A 19,416-nucleotide genomic window follows, 5' to 3' on the forward strand; every position below is an offset into this window, starting at 1 on the left:
GCCCAGGCTGGAGTGCAGTGGCATGATATCAGCTCAGTGCAACCTCTGCCTCCCGGGTTCTAGCAGTTCTCCTGCCTCAGCCTCCCAAGTAACTGGGATTACGCCCGCCACCACATCTGGCTAATTTTTTGTATTTTTAGTACAGATGGGGTTTCACCATGTTGGCCAAGCTAGTCTCGAACTCCTGACCTCAAGTGATCTGCCTGTCTCGGCCTCCCAAAGTGCTGTGATCACAGGCATGAGCCACCACCCCTGGTCTAAATAACTTCTTAAAAATAATATGTAATTATAACTTCAAATGTTATAGATGTAGAAGAAACCTATTTGAATCCCTGATTTTTCAGTGGCAAAAGTAACATCTCTCTGCTGTTTTTACAAAGAAAAAAAAAAAAAAAGCTGATAGCTATACATATACAGGTATGGTATAATATAATATGTACACAGAATACAATAAACATAATAACATATACCTATATCACACATGTCTATTAAACAACACTGATCATTCATTCTATTACCACATGTTGAATGCCTATAATATACCAGGCACTCTTCCGGAGAAAATGACTTGACATCTAAGGTAACTAAAGATCTGACGTAACAAAGTCTTTTTTACATGAACGTGATTGCTTTTAAATACCTTCCGGTAAAGAAAAATAATCCTAACATTTTGTATATGAAGGGTAGTGCAGACCCACTACGGGTTTTTACTCCAGATTGACCTGGTTTCAAATAACTATTGCGTCACTTACTAGATATGTGATTTATGTAAGTTACTTAGGTGATTTATGTAAGTCACTTTAAGTTCTTTAAAAAAAGAACTTACGTATGTTCTTGCATCTATGAAATGGAGACAATAATATAGATTTTTAGGGGGTGGTTGTTGCATGATAATTATATATACACACACACATATAGCTTAACACCATACCTAACACACCCTTCGAAAGGTAGTTCTTATTGAATCTCATTGCTGTGATTCAGGAAATATGTACAATGACACTGTATTAGTTTTCTGTTGCTTCACTAACAAATTACCACAAATATAACCACTTAAACAGAAGTTTATTACGATTTTATAGTTTTATAGATCATTAGTACAACACAAGTTTCACCAGGCTAAAATCAAAGGAACTGTACTTCTTTCTGCAGACTCTAGGGAGGATAAAATCCTGTTTTCTTCCCTTTTCCATCTGCTAGGGGCCACCTGCATTTCTTGGTTTGTGGCCTCTTTAATCTATTTTCAAAGCCAGCGACAATGGGTTGAGTCCTCTCATCACATCTCTCTGGCCACCAGAAAAACCAGAAAAGATTTTTTTGCTTTTAAAGATTCATATGATTGCACTGGACACACAAAGATAACTTAGGATAATCTCCCCTATCTCAAAGTCTGGAAACAATGACATCTGCTAAGTCCCTTTTGCCCTGCATGGTAGCACATTCACAGGTTTCAAAGATTAGAGCGTGCACATATTTAGACAGCACTATTTGACCTACTAACGACACCACGGGACCAACTGGAAGGGTCCTGTATTGTGGCAACAAGTGGCAGGAACTCAGATGTAATTGAGTTTGCTCAATTGCTGCTGCTGGCATTGGACATTCCTAGAAACATGGAACTTAATGCTGAAGAAACTTTCCATTCTTCCTCTACCCACATGAAATCGTGTTAGTGTAAATGCTATTAAGTTAGAAGCAATCATGCTCTACAACTATCTTAAGAGAGCAGTGTGAAGTCAGAATTAAAAATACGCCCATTTATGTTGAAATCCTTGGGCTCTCTGACACTAGTTTCATGTCCCTAATCAATATATCCCATGGCTGCAACTACCTGGGGTTTTACTGTTTAACCATTTTACACACTCTGTGAATGTTCTTCTCCACAGTGTATGTTCTGCTCAACCATCTTAGCAAGACAGCACGACTGGTTTGGCAGCTTCATCTCAATTAAGCAAACGAATTATTCTAAATGGATCTACCTAAGTAGTTTGATCCTGCCACCATCTCACATGTTCTAACGAACAAAGACGTAATAAACAATTTAAGTACATCATTTGGCCACTATATTTAATTCCTTTCATCTTGTAAAGAAAATGACATATTTGCCATTTTAAAAAGCAATGAAATAGAGTGGAAATTTTGTTTCACCTAGTCTTGAAATCAAGGAATTTAATGCAACTTCATTAAAGTTGATGAATATTTTTGGTATATCTACAAAGTTAGGCACCAGGGCCTCAGTAGATGGACCACATTTGTTCATTGCACTCAAAGACGCTAAACTATAATGGAGGTAAAAACCCATAGATTCTACCATCCTAACCCCTCATTTAAACAATAAGGAACTGGATTCCGAAAGGTTGAAATGCAGCTGATTCCACCTTTGATGCATAATCCACCTTCATATTTCCCAAAGTAGAATTCATTAGCAAGATTGGGCTTCTGAGATTAGGGAGGTCAAGGCATTCAGCAGAACACTGACTCTAATTATCTTGGTAATCCAAGAGAGAAAAGTGGTGCAAAAGATATCAAGCACATTAATAATATTAGAGAAGCAATAGTAGAAATAGCTAGAGCTCCCTTGTTAGACACATCAGGGCTTTCATCCCAGTCCAGTATGTTAGCTTGTGATCTTCACCAAACTGCTCGACCTTTCTAAGCCTCAGATACCTCATTTGCAAAGCATGGAGACATCATAGCATAGAGTATAAAAATGCAGACTTCTGGCTTCAGAATCACGTGGGTTTGAATGTGATTCTGCCATCTTCAAGCTGGGTGATGTTGAGTTCATTCACCTCCTTTAATATTACTCTCACTGATATTGGAATAATACCCGCCTCAAAGGTATTATTAACTCTTTGTTACAAGGAGCAAATGGGGTACATAGAGCACTTAGGGCAGTGTCTGAGTAACAGCAAGCAGTCAGTAAATAGTAACAAGTGTCACTGCAAATTAATTTGATGATGCATTGTGAAGTTTATTAATAAATGCAAACCAACTCCCTCATACATGACAATTGCTATGGTCTGATATTTATGTCTTCTCAAGACTCATATGTTGAAATCCTCACTGCCAAAGTGATGGTCTTAAGAAGTGGAGCCTCTGGGAGGTGATTAAGTCATGATTTGGTTTAATGCCCTTGTTATACCAGCCTGAACGAACTATTAAAGCAATGTTGTGACTATCTACATTCTAATAGTAATTGTATATTTTTAAAGTCTCTTTAACCACAGACCCTATCCTCATGCCCCAGCAACTGAACGATTAATTTGTCCTCACTTCACAAAGTAGAAATTTGACTTTGGTAAGGTCCAAATGGTTCAGGATCAAATATTAAAGTAGGAACGAAGAAAGAATTCAAACTCAGTGACCCCTGGCTCTCTATTCACTGCTTTACCTGTTAAATTATATCACCTTGGCAGTTTAACAGTACACTGGAAACATTTTCAAGGAAGAATATTTATACACACAACTCTTGGCACCATAAATATTTGTCTGAATTTATCCTGCTCCAGGCCAATCAACACCTTATGAAACTTGTGATTTAAAAGGCTTGGATTTTTATTCATGCAATGTTAATATAATGGAAAACAATTCAGTATCTCCAGCAGGAATGATTTTACAGGCATTAAGCAGGTGGCAGACTACATAAACTTTACCTTTCTTGACATTTTTAAACAACTAATATAGTTTTAAAGCATGCACATTTTTGTGTCATTTAAATAGGAAAATTATTAATGATAAACAAAGGTTGTAAGAGACATAAATTTGAGGCATTTTGTTTACATTGAGTTAAGGACACATAAACTTTGATAAATGTTAGTGGAAGTTACCAACACACATTCCTTTCATAGCAATGGAAGACCTCTTTGTATAATTCCAAATAACCCTTCTAACTTGTGAAAAATTAATAAGGAACTGGAGTATATAGAACACCAAAGTATAATAAGAGCAGAAATAAGTGAGCTTACTCCAGTTTATTTCCAAGTTAAATACTAAGCAATAATTCCAAAAAAGTACATTTCATGAGGCTTATCTTTCACGGCACTTTTCTTCTGACCTAGCCCAAAGAGAATGCCCTCATTTTTTACTACTCATTCCCCCATAACAATTCCCTGGCTTCCTTCCTTACCTGCTGTGTTTTTGTAATGCTGTATTGAATTAGAACTATAATTAGTCAGCACCTACTCATTTAGTCCACGAGTATGTATTTAGCACCAGGTACCATTTGTGATAATAAACAAGAGCGCTGTCCCTGCTCTCCAAAAGCTTATAGTCCAGTGGGGAGAACACCAATTAAGCAGAAGGTTTCAAAACAGTGTGATAGCATCTGAGGCATGTAGTGTGGAAAGGGCTAAGGCTTAGGTAAACAGGGTGTTCTGGAAATGCATGGAGATAAGGTAGCTAAATAACTTCAAGGACTCAGACGCTAGACAGAGAGCACCTGTTGAGCAAGGCACTGTGTTGGGACATTGTAAAATATAAATTCAGCCCCTGCTGCCCAGAAAATTCACTGTAATTGGGAAGATGGAGGCCAAAGCTCTCTCCCCTTTTTTCCAGAACCAAACTGCCTCCTAGACATCTTCACTTGGATGTCCCACCAGAGCTAAAACTTATTAGACTCAATGCTTATTTGTTTTCTCCTCCAATCCCCAAACCGGATCCTCACCTCCAACATTCTCTGTCTTAGCAACTGCCCCAACCCATCCAGTTACTAAATTAGAATGAGAAGGAGCATTCCATGGCTCACTTCCTACTTCACCTCTTACTTCAAAAGCATAGGACAATGTTTGGGAGGGTGAGTAGTAACAAGACGGGAATAGTTCACAAAGGTTTCATGGGACAAGCTGAAAACTGTAGGCATTATCCTATAGACAATTCTGCCATTCAATCACTGCTAGCATTGCTTTGTCACATAGCTAAATGAAAGAATATATTTATAAGGCATTCTGTGAATTTTCATTAGTGATAAATAGGCTCTGATTAATTTTAATGTCTGGCTGGGAAACAGGGAGAAAATTTGTTAAATCATAAAATGCATTCTAAAGTCAAACATTAATGGGAAGGGATCATGATTTAAATGTAAAAATTCCATGTGTGTATGTGAATATATACATATAAATAGCATATTCTAAAGCCAAATATTAATGGCAATAAAACTTTTTATAAGGAGCATACCAGATAATTCATATCAAATAGTATCTCTTGAAACTAATTATCTCTGTGGACCACAGAGACACAAGTTGAACATCCCTAGTCTGAAAATCTGAAATCCAAAATGTTCCAAAATCCCAAAACTGTTTTCGGTAAACACAGCATTACGAGTGGAAAATTTCATACCTGACCTCATGTGATGAGTTGCAGTCAAAATTTTGTTCCATGCACAAAATTATTGCAAATCTTGTGTAAAATTACCTTCAGGCTATGTGTATAAAATGTATATGAAACACAAATAAATTTTATGTTTAGACTTGGGTCCCATCGCCAAGATTTCTCATTATGTATATGTGTATATTCTAAAATACCCCCAAAAACCTGAAATCTGAAACATTTCTGGTCCCAAGCATTTGGGATAAGGGATACTCAACCTGTAAAGGCTTATAAGCAAAGTTTTTGCATTGAATAGACCTCCACTGACATCGTGCCTGTGATATTCTTCTACTATATGACCTTAGTCAAGTCATTTAACCTCTCTGAGTCTCAATATCCTCACTTATAAAATGCATATATACCCAACCTGTCAGGTTTTTATGTGAGCATTAAATAATATAATTGAAGCATAAATATATGGTAATAATTCAACACATTATAACTACCACTTCAAAGAGAAGCCAAGGAGAAAAATGGCATTTGCTTAGGAAGAGGTCATTTTAAAGCATCAACTGGCTTTTCAAGGGAGCAGCATTTAATAGCTGTATGACATATTCTAACAAGATGGTGGAAAATGATAAACTAAAAATGATCCAGATGCAAACACTCAGAAATGCTGGATAAAATCCACCTAAATCCACAGTTGAAAGTCCAAGAACAGAAAGTACTCAGGAGTTAGAAACAAAAGAGAGTTGAAAAACTAAAGTAGTATGCGAATATACTGGCAGCTGTCCTTACCATGGATGATAGATGTGGTCAGCTTCCATAAACTTACAGCCTGGGTTTAAATACCATAAGTGACAAGAAATGAGGCCTTGGGACCAAACAGGAGGAGGAAGTTAGAACTAAAACCCCTACCGAAATCTGGACCCTCAAAATATTTCACTATTGATGACAAGTAGACTAAAGCAAAAATATACTCACATACAAAATAACAAGGAAGCTATGTCTCTGCCATGGGCTTAGGTAGGAAAAAAAAAAAAGAGAGAGAATCTTCCCTGAAAATCAAAAACAACTGACCAGCACCTAGTGTGGGTTCAGGTTCAGAATTCTTCTACTAGTTTGTCTAGGAACTCCCAAGCCAAGGTATTAGCAACAATAGCAAAATTATTCCGAGCATTGATAGCTTGTAGGATATCTGGTAGAAGCAAAAGCAAATCTACATTGGAGAACCACGAATTCCACCTAAGCTCACTACGTACCTACAAGTACCCTAAAATTGCAATACTAAAAATATGTTTAAAGTTACTTTTAAATATTCCATATGAGCAATGATTAGCAGGGACAGCCAAAAGGATTAGAATCCCACAAACTTCATATTATGAAAGACTCCGATAAACCCTTTGGAAATGAGCATGTTTAAAATTATTGAAAGAGAAATCAACTTCTAAAAAGAACAAGACATAATGGAAAAAGACTGGCTAGCTTTGAGAAAGAACAATTCAAACTTGTAACAGTAAAAAATATAATCATAGAAATTAAATCTTAATAGGCAGATGACATAGGAGATAAAACAAAATGTAAGGCACAATTGACAAATCGAAAGATAAGGAAAATACCTAAAATGTATCAAAGAGAGATAAGGAATTAGGAAAATAAAAAACAATTTAAGCATTAAAGAAAGCAAAATCAGATGTTCAAATATACAGCTCTTTGGAGTTCTGGATAGTGATAACAGAGGAAATGTAGAAATATTACTCAAAAATATAATGGCTGTGAATGTTACTAATTGATAATGTATTCAGGCTGTCATTCATGAGTCAAAAAGCAAAAGATCCTCTCAAGATTAATAGATGGGTGGGTAGATAATAGATGGATGATAGATAAATAGATACATAGGTAGACAGGTAGATGACAGATAGATAGCTAGATAGATAGATAGACAAATAATATTAAAACTGTATAGATAGATAGACAAATAATATTGAAACTGTAGAGTTACAGTCATAGAGAAGGTATTTAAAGAAACCAGAAAAAAAAAAGACAGATTATTTACAAGGGATCAACAATAGACTGACAGCAAACTTCTGAACAATAAAAGACAGAAGACATTACATTTAAAAGCGAGAAGAAAGTAAACTGTTAACTTAGATTTCTCTATTTCCATAAGGTAAATAGCTCTATCTACTACTGGAAAAAGTGAACTGTATATTACATTTATTTCTTTGGAGAAACTTTCAATACGGACTATAACCTTATTTGACTACATAACATACATCCTTTTAAAAGGCAAAATAACTGAATAAAAATACAAAACAAGATCCCTTGCAGCTCTATGATTCATCAGTTTGGGGATTTAAAATTCAATACTTCATCTTTGAAGATGCTGATTTCTAAAGTGAGTTATTCTTCCAGGTCCCATGTGCCTCAAAACAAACAAAAACTACGAACAAACAACGAATATGAAATCCCTCCTAGAGAGATTTAATTTGCACTTAAAATATTACATAAAACCAGCAGTGTACAGTAGTCATCACTAAGTTTTTTGTGGCGTAACTTTAATAGGTTCGAAAATCAAGGGCCACCAGATCTTGCTCTATGTGTAACATTAAAAAGTTGGAATTCATGGATTTCTTACATTTGACCCCCAAAAGATACGCCAGCTCTAAGTTATTAGGCTGTGCTGCCCTGTTTAAAAAACAAAAGCAGAAAAGCCAATTAAAACATCTTATTATTAAAGATTGTGCGATTTTGACCCTGAAAGGTATTTTTATCTTCCAGCTTGGTGAAATATTCCTCGCGGAATTCAAAGGAAGTGGAGAGCCAGCTGGGAAGAAGGGAGCCTTTGAAGTGGCGGTGCCTGTGAGGGACCCTCAGCGTCAAGGGGCTGCAGAGCTCTGATATCCCATGGGTGCCTGAAAGAAGCTTTTTCCTCTGTTGATGAGTTCTCAGTCAGTTAGATACTTTCTGTCTTCACTAATAATTTTCATATTACAAATGTGATTACAGAGGTTTACATTTTTTTCCAAACCAAACAATTGGGTAAATTTCAATATAAACTCTTTCCAGTCTACTCATGTATAAGTATTTTAAACATTCTACATACCTTTAAAAGATACTTGGACTGCCTGATAAATAAGGTTAGCAATCTTAATGACTGCAGTTGAATATGTCTCTTACAAGAATGGAGATAACATTAATTCTTTCATATTGATTAAATCTTTAGCAATTTCCTAACCATATCCAAAAATATATACTGTATGCCCAACAAAATCTGCAGATTAAGAAATTAAACATGTTTATATTGTGTTACTTCCTATTATTTTTCTTCATAAACTACAATGATATCTTTAATTTTATTTTTTTCAAGACATCAAAACAAGAAAGGAAAAAAAAAACAATTTTAAAGAATGAAAATAGACCAGGCCTTCACATCCAGGTTAAACAGATATCTTTGTTCAGAACTACAAACAAATACATAAAACAGCCAAAAATCATCCTACTCACAAGCACCTTCAGACTATTACAAGAATTGAAAGGTAGCCAAAGATTTGTTCTCTGACAAGTACTCAAGTATTCTAACACTAACATGAAAGGGTACGACAGTTACCCTCACAGGATGATGACTTTTGTTTCATAAACCATCTTAAACACTAAATTATTAAACTGAAACTTGGTTTTTAAATGATGAAATTAAAGTCACAGGTTCATATCCCAGAAAAGGTGAGTGGGAACAAGCCTGAATTGTGCGAGATCATGGGGTATGCAGCCGTGATTTCAGGGGAAGCAGCACAGACGTTTTTCAGCTTGGGTTTAAGCTTGGAGTGAATTCCATGGCCTCCCTAGGCCTGTGTTGTCTTTCTTATCACTGCCTAGTGATCTCTGCATATAAGGGACAAGGAACAATAATAATAGCTAATGCTTACTGAATAGTGAATATAAACTGGCCTTGTTTTAATCATTTTACATATACCACCTCATTTAGTCCTCATAAAAACCCTGAGGTAGGCAGTCTACCTCATGTACAGTTAGTTCCGTTCGACAGGTAAGAGAAGAAAGGCAGAGCAGGGTTAATTTACTTGCCTGAAAATCACTGTTAGCAAGAGATGGGTGATTTGAATACAGGTACATTTATACATGCACACACAGAACCTGTGCATGCACGCGTGTGTGTGTGTGCGAGTCTGTGTGTAAACACAGTAATATAAAACTTACCGTTCTAATCATTTTCAAGTATACAATTCAGTGACATTAAGTGCATTCACAACATTGTACAACCATTACCCCTATCAATTTCCACAACTTTTTCATCATCCCAAACAGAAACTCTCTACCTTTTAAGATGAATTAACTTTTCTCCCTCCCTCAGTCCCACAGCCTGTCTTTTTAACTACTTCCTTCGAGTAAATGAAGTAAAACTGAATCTCTGTAACAAAAACTGAGAAAGAAACAAACTAAAAATCATTTTGTCATCCCAAATCCTTAATAATGGAAAGTCTGAGGATGTATTTTAGGCAGTATTTAGTGTGCAACCAGGGAGGAGGTCTGAGTATGAGAAGGGATCATAAGCAGAGATATCGTTAAATTTTTTATTAAATCTCAACAATATTGATTGAATAAAATAGTAGCATTTAATTTCTGTCTTTAAAGATCAGCAGAATTAAAATATCAGGAAACACCGTATGTAAATCAGAAAGGAAGTGAGATGAAAGTTAAAGCATTTTAAGGTTCTTGTAATTTTCAGGATGAAGGTAAATGTTTTGATACTTCTAGAAGAATAGATGCGGAACACATAGCTTCTAAACAAGTTGAGGATAAAAAAGTAAAAGGAAAAAACCACGGCCGGCGCTGTGGCTCACGCCTGTAATCCCAGAACTTTGGGAGGCCGAGACGGGTGGATCACAAGGTGAGGAGATCGAGACCGTCCTGGCTAACACGGTGAAACCCTGTCTCTACTGAAAATACAAAAAATTGCCCGGCGGGTGCCTGTAGTCCCAGCTACTTGGGAGGCTGAGGCAGGCGAAATGGTGTGAATCCCGAAGGTGGAGCTTGCAGTGAGCCAAGATCACGCCACTGCACTCCAGCCTGGGCAACAGAGTGAGACTCCGTCTCTAAATAAATAAATAAATAAATACACAAAAAATGAAAGAAACACACACACACAACAAAAAATACTTGACATAGGTATATTGATGCATAGAGTATAATATATATCATGAAATACCTACATTAGAGAAGTAGAAATGTTCAACATTAATAAGTTTAGTGTGCAACCCAGAAATTTAGAAAAAGAACAGAAAACCAAAAACAAAGAAAATAAGAGGAAAGAAATATTAAAAATAAAATCATAACAATGAGAAGCCAAAACATACAATAGAGAGAATCAGCAATGCCAAAAATTAAGCCTTTGGACAGATTAATAATACAAAAAGACTTCTGGCTAGATCAATTGAAAGACAAATAGAAGACACAAAATAAGAAATATTTGTAATAAAAAAGAGACATTACAGTACATGCTACAGAGATTTTAAAAAGGCGACAAGTTTTTAGGGGCAACAGTAATGTCAAATATCTTGAAAATGTCGTCAAAATAGATATATCCTTTAAAAATACAAATTCCAAAATTTACTCAAAGAGCAGGTAAAAGTTTAGTAGTCTTAGAGCCATTAAAGAAATTAGTCAGCAGTTAAATATCTTCTCCAAAGGAGAACACTAGATCCAAATGGCTTTGTAGCAGATAACTCCAAGCCTACACAAGTTTTCAGAGAATAGAAAAGTAATAGTCTCCTCAATACATTTCGAATGTAGTTCTCAAGCTTCAGATGGAGCGCTCAAGCTGTGATACCAAGGAAAAACAAGGAAAACAGTACTTATCAATCTTACTTATGAGCATAAATTCAACAAATTGAGCACAGCATTGTTTAAAAGTATATATATGTCAAGACCCAGCTGGAATTATTTCAGAAACATAGGATTGAATTAATAATAATAAAGTATTAAAATCAGTTACTACTCTAAAAGAATAAAAAAGGAAAATTTTGTTATTACCCCAATGGATACAAAAAAAGGGGGTTGATGAAATTCAGTATCACCCATAAAAAATCCAAGCAAGGAGACAAACAAGAAAATGGCAAGAGAGAAATTTCCTAACCTGAAAAAGAACATGTACAAAAATAACATTAAAATAAATGCCACACTTAATGGCAAAACATTGAGAATATTTACTTTAAGATAAAGCAGTTTAAAGTGAAATAATATTCATTATTATCACTTCCATGGCAAAAAGGTAAAACAAAATAAAATTGCATCCATACTTTGCATCATACATAGACATTAACTTTAAATGGATTCAAGACTAAAACTTAGTTGTTGAAGACAGTTTATCTTCATGATTTCAGAATTGGGAAAGATTTCTTAAGACCCTGAAAGTTCCAACTATAAAGAAAAATATTAATAAACACACAACTTCATTAAAACTTTAAACCTTTGCTCATCGAAAGATACTATAAAAGCAATAAAGAGCCATATAGCAGAAAAATATTTGCTCCATGTATAACTGACCAAGAATTAGTATTCATATATATAAAGAACTTCTACACGTTAATATGAAAAAGAAAATCCACTAAAAACATGGGCAAAAGACGTCTTCTGAAGTTTCAAACACAATCATGGAAGGAATCACACTTTATTGTGTAATCATGATGTCCACCTGGTCTCCTCACTACTTAAAATCTAAATAAGATTAATTCAAACACCCAAATGCATGGATTGTGGAAATTCAAAATCTTCCCTAATTATATTCAAATTCCTGGGAATGGAGAAGGTGGAGGTGTGCCTTAAATTCTCATAATCTCTTCTGATATGGTTTTCTTTCTCAGGTTGAATTTTTTACCCCTGCCCTGTGTCTCATGCCTATTTTTATATTTTCATCCTGGGGTCATCCCAAATATAGAACAAAGGTCCCTCTTCTATCCCATCTCCCAAAAGCTACAAAAATCAAGCCTATTAAGTGTAACAAAACTTCTACTGGAGATTTGGGGATCCCAAGGAGGGACAGATTTATGCCATGTAGCACTCCAGGCTTTAACCTTTCTGGCATCTCTGACACCCACCTCACTTCCAACACTACTTCTCGGCTCCTACCCTCTCTTCTCCACCTGGCTCACAGAAGCAGAACTGTTCCTCCTTTACTTTCATTCCTGCCAACACCCATTCCCTCAGGGTCTCCCTGTCCCAGTGAATGTTGCATAAACAAAACAATACCGCCTGGAAAGGAGTTCCGGAGGCAGCTGATAAGATAACATATTTTCACCCTGCTGCATTTAAAAGAAACAGAAATATGCCAGGATTTGTAATAAGTAATGATTCTTGTAAAGATATCTCATACATTGAGAATTTTGAGAGCACTCACATCTGTTGAAAACTGATTTGAGGCCAGGAGCGGTGTGGTTTACGCCTGTAATCCCAGCACTTTGGGAGGCCGAGGAGGGCTGATCATGAGGGTAGAAGATGGAGACCACGGTGAAACCGCGTCTCTACTAAAAATACAAAAACTAAGCTGGGCGTGGTGGCGGGCGCCTGTACTGCCAGCTACTCGCGAGGCTGAGGCAGGAGAATGACGTAAATCCGGGGGGCGGAGCTTGCAGTAAGCCGAGATGGCGCCACTGCACTCCAGCCTGGGGGACCCAGCGAGACTCCGTCTCAAAAAAAAAAAAAAAAAGAAAATTGATTTGAAAGTTAAGTTTTATTAGACTGCACCTCTGCATGCTTCACTTTTGACTGTATTCTAACAAATTATCATTTGTCCAGACATATGTTTTTAATGTATCTAATTCTTCTATAACTTTCAATCAACCAGTCCGCCTATCATTATATCATATAACTAAGGTGATTTATTTTAGATAAGAAATCTGCTTTACTTTTTTTTTGAGACGGAGTCTTGCTCTGTGCCCGAGGCTGGAGTGCAGTGGCGCGATCTCTGCTCACTACAAGCTCCGCCTCCCGGGTTCACGCCATTCTCCTGCCTCGGCCTCCCGAGTAGCTGGGACTATAGGCGCCCGCCACCACGCCCGGCTAATTTTCTTGTATTTTTATTAGAGATGGGGTTTCACCGTGTTAGCCAGGATGGTCTCGATCTCCTGACCTCGTGATCCGCCCGCCTCGGCCTCCCAAAGTGCTAGGATTACAAGCTTGAGCCACCGCGCCCGGCCAGAAATCTGCTTTACTTTTCAACAGCGTTTAACACTCTTTATTTTATGCAAACTTTATCAAGAATATTTTTTCCATTAAAGAGCATCTACATTTTAGGGTCAGCTGATGACTAGAATATTTTACAAGTAGTTTTTAAAGTTGATTTTTTAAAATAAAACATACTCCATAGACAAATATCTTAAATCCATTTTCTTCATCCCCACCGCAAGCAATTGTCATGAATGTGACGTCTAGCTTGGGTGCCACTAACTGATCTTCTCCAAATAACAGCTAGTTAGGATCGGAAGTGGTGACCAAAGTGGTTCCCTAGTCATGACTGTGATTGACAAGTTTCCTAAACCACTTCCTCTTCAGGTAATAATGTCTCTCGGTTTTGTGACTTTTTTTTTTTTAATCTCACACGGCGTTGAAAATTATTCTCAAAATTAATTGACATTTCATTGATAAAAAAGAGCCAACTACCAAATTTTTAATAACAATTAAAAAGTGTTAACATTATTAACACATGGAACAAAACTTAACACACTCTTTTATTCCTTCAGTATCCCTCCTCTTCTTTGAATATTATCACTTTCTCGTCTTAGGCTTCCATATTTAAGAATTGACAGCTAGCAAAACTCACACATAAGTGTTTCTTTCCACAGTTCTCTAAGACTTCTCAAGCAGTTTTCACCTCACCATAATGACGTTTACAAATGTGACATGGAAACCTGGTTGGCAGTTCATAGGAAAATTGATTTTTTTACTATGAGATTTTAAAACTTCACTTTATGAGGAGATTTTAACACCATCCATGTAGAGGAACAAAAGCGCTACAGCCTAACAAGGTCCATAACAGTTACTTCTGACAAAACAAAAACAAGACCTCCTTGTCACCTTGTTTCACAGCTGCCAGGGTAATCATAAACCAAACTACTCGAGGTTTAGTTTGGAGGAACAAGACAAGCTAACCTAAAATAAGTAATTAAAAATTAAGCCTCCAGCAATCCATTTTGAAAATTTCAAGTCTTCTAAATTCTAGTTAGGCAGGAAATATATTAAGAAGTCCTGACCCTGATAGAGAAATCAGGATTTCATTTCTTGACAGAAAAGTAGATGAAAATAGAAAAACTGAATCTTAAAGTGAAAAAAGTAAATCTCTCTTTTTCAAATATTTTAGCCTTATTTGTCTTTTTCTTAGCAGGTATCTTATCTAAGAATACAGAAAAAGGAGATTTGGAAACTACATATGAATACAGTTAAGACAATAGTTTGCCTCTTTCAGGATCTGAAAATGGCCCCTGACATTGGATGCAGCGATCATGCAAAGAATACATATGTATTTTTATTTTATATGAAACACACATACATTTATATCTTATATTAAAATAACTATATTTACAATTGTTACTAATTTTTTAATCTTAAAAATAGCCATGAATTTAGAAATGGATCCTATGATTTGCAACTAAATACTTTCAGTTTTCCAAAAGTATAATTGTTCTGAAAAGGCTGTCTACTGTATAATATCAGCTAGATGGCATTCTGGAAAAGGCAAAAGTATGAAGACAGTAAGATGAGCAGTAGTTGGCAGAGGCTGGGAGGAGGGAGAGGGAGAGACAGAGACACATATATCCATAGGTGAAGCACAGAGAATATTTAAGGTGATACTGTATGATACTTTAATGGTTACTATATGACGTTATGCATTTGTCAAAACCCATAGAACATACAACACCAAGGGTGAACCCTAATGGAGATTATAGACTTTGGGTGATAAAGAAATACAAATATATGTTCATCAATTGTGACAAATGTACCATCTGGTGAGGGTCCTTGACGATGGGGAAGGCTGTGCATTTGTAGGGACAGGGAGTTAAATATGAACTCTGTACTTTCTGCTCAATTTTGCTGGGAATATAAAAGTGCTCTAAAAAATAGAAAAGTATAGTTGACAACTAAGATAACAACACGGTAAGAGATGGCAGTTACTGCTCTACCAAACCTCACATTAAGGAATCAAGAGTAATAGCAATAAATATTTTAAGAGGAACTATATATGACACTTCAGGAATAAAGGTTAGCCTCAAACGGAAATTCTTGTACAAAAACTTCATAACCATTTGATTGCATGCAAAACAAGAGCACTATAAAGGGGTACACATCTACACATATTCTGTTGTAAGAATAGAGGTTGCAAAAGAAGTGGGGCTTGTTCAGTGTGTTCAAGTTGCGAGCAGATCTGTGCTTTAGCAACAAGACTTCCTCAACTGAAAATAGAACTTTTGAGTTCAAGTTTGATCTATTCCTCTTTTCAATGATGCTGAGTCATTTCCTCTCTTTAGTCTTTCTCTGAAAAGCCAAAACTTTGAAGGGCTCAAAAACATGAAACTTCAGGTTGTCTGAGCCTTTCAGAACGTGCATGCTGTTCCAACACTCATCTGCATTTAGAAAAGAATATCAGCCCTGTTTGATTCGTTCTTGTGGAATGAGCCCATAATCTGGATTCATTTTTTTTTTCAACTTTTGCACTCATTTTTAAGGTTATTTTCATGACACCCTCTTTACATAGCCATTTTAGGAATTACCATCTCTATTGTAAGGACCAAAAACGAGGGTGTTAGCAACAACGTCATCTGGCTTGCCACCTAATGCCAAAGGACTATGTGGAAAATTAAAATTGGTGGCCACACTTATTTTGAGTCCCTGTGTATAAAAACATGGTAGCTTTTTCTTAGGTAGACGGCTAAAATTTTCATACATCCTCTCCATGATACTTTCTCAAAGAAATGCTCTGATATGTAGGAATTGTTTGCTACTTAATCTGTGCTGTCTTCCTTAGTATTCTGCACCCCCAAAATCTCTAAATAAGTTACTTTAAAGAAAAGAAAAAACTCAAAAAACAGACATTTTACCTTGTTAGACTTATACCTCTAAGCTTTCTTGTGTATGTAATGGCCTTTCCAGTCAATACAGAATGGAGATAAATTTAGAAGACTTTTTATTTCTAAAGAGATAATTACGGCCAGGCACAGCACTTTGGGAGGCCAAGGCAGGAGGATCACCTGAGGTCAGGAGTTCGAGACCAGCCTGGCCAGCATGCTGAAACCCCATCTCTACTAAAAATTCAAAAATTAGCCAGGCATGGTGGCATACGCCTGTAATCCCAGCTACTCTGCAGGCTGAGGCAGGAGAATTGCTTGAACCCAGGAGGCAGAGGTTGCAGTGAGCTGAGATTGTGCCACTGCACTCCAGCCTGGTCAACAGAGTAAGACTCTCTCTCAAAAAAAAAAGAGCTAATTACAAAAAGAGAATAAGCCGAGCATCTCCTAATTTTCTCTGGGATTCAGAGATAGTTGGTGTATACCTATGAATATTTTCAGAGATGTTTAATTGGACTAAAGTTCTGAAAAACTTGGATGCCTAAAAGGCCAAGACTAGAGAAATGCCATAAAGTGAATGAGGAATTTGACTGACTAGAAAAAGAAATTGTATATCATATGAGGGTAAATCTAATTTATAAGTGAGAAGTACTCAACAATGGCAGGTCCAAGTTCAGTTGAATCTCCTTTCTTCAAGATTTCTAACTATTGCACATAGACAGAAGAATGCTGCTTGTGAAACATTACTCAGTGAAAAAATACACATATCCTTAATAGAAAGAGCACTTTGAAAATTATGTAATTTTCATAAGAGCTTCATAAATACCTCATCCTGTGATTTACAAAAGCACAAAAGGATCTAATGTCCTCTAGCCCAGTAGAAAGCAAGCTGACCTAAAGTTTACTATATAATATAAAATGTACATATCATTTCCTTTCTCCATTTTTGGTTGGCCAAGCTTTAAACAAGCTCCAAAGCCACTCAGTTCTACAAAAGAATATGCCTAAAATAAATGCTTCTATGTTTCCATGTATTCAAATATTTTAGGAGAAAAAAATAAATAGTAGAAACAAATTATGTTTCTCTGAGGACAGCAGCGCTGACAAGAGCTGGGGTAGATTGATGATCAAGATTCTCTTCCTATCGCCTACAATTATGATGGATGGCGGAGCTAAACCACAAATCAAAGAGATACAATGCACTTTTCAGTATTTTTAAAAGTTATTCATCCCACTCTTTAAATTCCGAAAATGACAGAACATTTATTCTTTCATGAGATTATATTCACTGTGAAAATTTTCAAAGAAAAATAGTTCTTTGTTGCTATTGAAATGCTACTAGATGTATGTCAGTTTTCCCACTTCCCGTTTTCATGGGACTTAGTTTATGTGCCACCCGGATTCCTTACTGTCCTGAACTCTGCTTTTTAGTGAAGCCAGAAAAGACATTCAAAGAATAGATTCTAGGTCCCGTTGTTTTATTGTATTATAGAAAACAAAACAGGATAATTCAACTCGTTTCAAATCTCAGAAGTGGATCTCCCTTGCTAGAGGAGAGGTCCCCCCGAAGGATGTGATGAAATAGAGGTTTGTCCCCCGACCCCATTTTTATTACATCAGCTCTGCTTTTGTTTTACTTACTGGGTTTCCATGTTTTTGCTTAAGGAATGGGTTCAGCTGCATCCAGCTTTTAAAGCCACTCTCTAAGAGAATTTGATCACCGCGTTTAAGCACATTTGGTCTGATGCTTTATTTTTATATCTATTTCTGCTGAGGAAAACAACAGTTGCTAGGTTGGCAATAGAAGTCAGGGGACTAAGTGAAAGAGTATGAATGATCTACAATTTGCTAAATAGCTCAAAGTATTCATAGAGAAATTACAAAAATAGCAGGTGTAGACTGGGGAAACCCTCGACATCATTATAAAAAAGAAATGTCCTCATTGTCACTTTTGTAAGCCTGTTCTCTAGCTCTCCTTCTATTCACACAGGTCTTGATACCCACTATTTTGTATTTTCCCTTCTCAACCTTACACCCTTATACCAGTAGCTTATCTCATCTCGATCTGTTAGTATGTTGCTTTCTGCATTGGGAAAGCCTTATTTTTAAGGCATTGTCCTCCGTTAATTAAAGGCAAAGGAGCATAATTTTCAGACATAGAAGAGATAAAATTCCTCTGAATTGAACTTTTAAGGAAGATGAACTTCGATACACTTTGCAAAGACTCTCAAAGTATAAAATATATCCGTTTATTTTTTAACAAATATTTGTTGTGCTTTTACTGAGATCCACATAGTTCTTTAAAAGAACACTCCAAGGAAACTTAAAATCCCAAGGTGGAAGTGGGACTAGTGCAGGTGTGGCTTTCAGCCTTATAAACCCAGAATCTCAATTTCATCAGTTTACTCAGAAGCAGAGGGGCTTTATAAATGTAGAGCAAAGATCACAGGATTCTGAGTCCAAGACATAGGTTTGAGTTCCTGCTGCACAGCTTATTAGCTGTTCGTGTTCTTAAGCAAGTGACTTAATCCCCTAAGGAAAAAAAAAAGTTGAGAAATAATACTTGTCTTGCAGGATTGTTGTGAAGATTAGATGAAATGGTGCATACAAAAGGGTTTTATATACTGTCCCAGGTTAAACATGTGTTGGTTAGATTTGCCTCTAGCTTGAGAGAGACTCCCTAAAGAAAAGGACTTCTATGTGCCAGTAGGCACCCAGCAGGGATTCCCTGCGGGCAACCTTTGAAGGCTGATAAGCATCTCTAACAGCTGCATAAGAGAATACAGGGACCAGCCCAGAGGGCAAGGGTCATGCCCTTTGCCCTTTTGCTCTCAGCTCAAAGGACATCTGCCAAAGATCCCCTGCAGGGAAATTTAACTCTAAGGAGAGAGGCCCAGCAAACATTTTAAGAGATCATTACATGTTCTCTTATAGACCTATCCCTCCCTTTGCACACATAGTGTCTTGCCTGTGTCTTCCATCACCTGCTGGATTTAACATCCTCTAATACTCAGTAAAAGCCTCCATATTTTTCAGA

The 19,416-nt window shown here is 36.6% G+C and overlaps 1 long non-coding RNA gene across 1 annotated transcript in view; it reads right to left on the bottom strand.

Annotated features, from left to right (window-relative positions):
• The window catches only part of LOC105505824, an 86,065-nt gene extending 73,577 nt beyond the window's left edge, over positions 1-12,488 (bottom strand). The window contains exon 1 of the long non-coding RNA XR_001000812.1: positions 12,420-12,488. This is a non-coding gene — a long non-coding RNA (uncharacterized LOC105505824). The remainder of the gene's footprint in view (positions 1-12,419) is intronic.
• Positions 12,489-19,416: the final 6,928 nt, after the last annotated feature.

Source organism: Colobus angolensis, unplaced genomic scaffold (assembly GCF_000951035.1).
Source record: "Colobus angolensis palliatus isolate OR3802 unplaced genomic scaffold, Cang.pa_1.0 Scaffold13, whole genome shotgun sequence".
In the NCBI taxonomy this organism is placed as follows: domain Eukaryota; kingdom Metazoa; phylum Chordata; class Mammalia; order Primates; family Cercopithecidae; genus Colobus; species Colobus angolensis.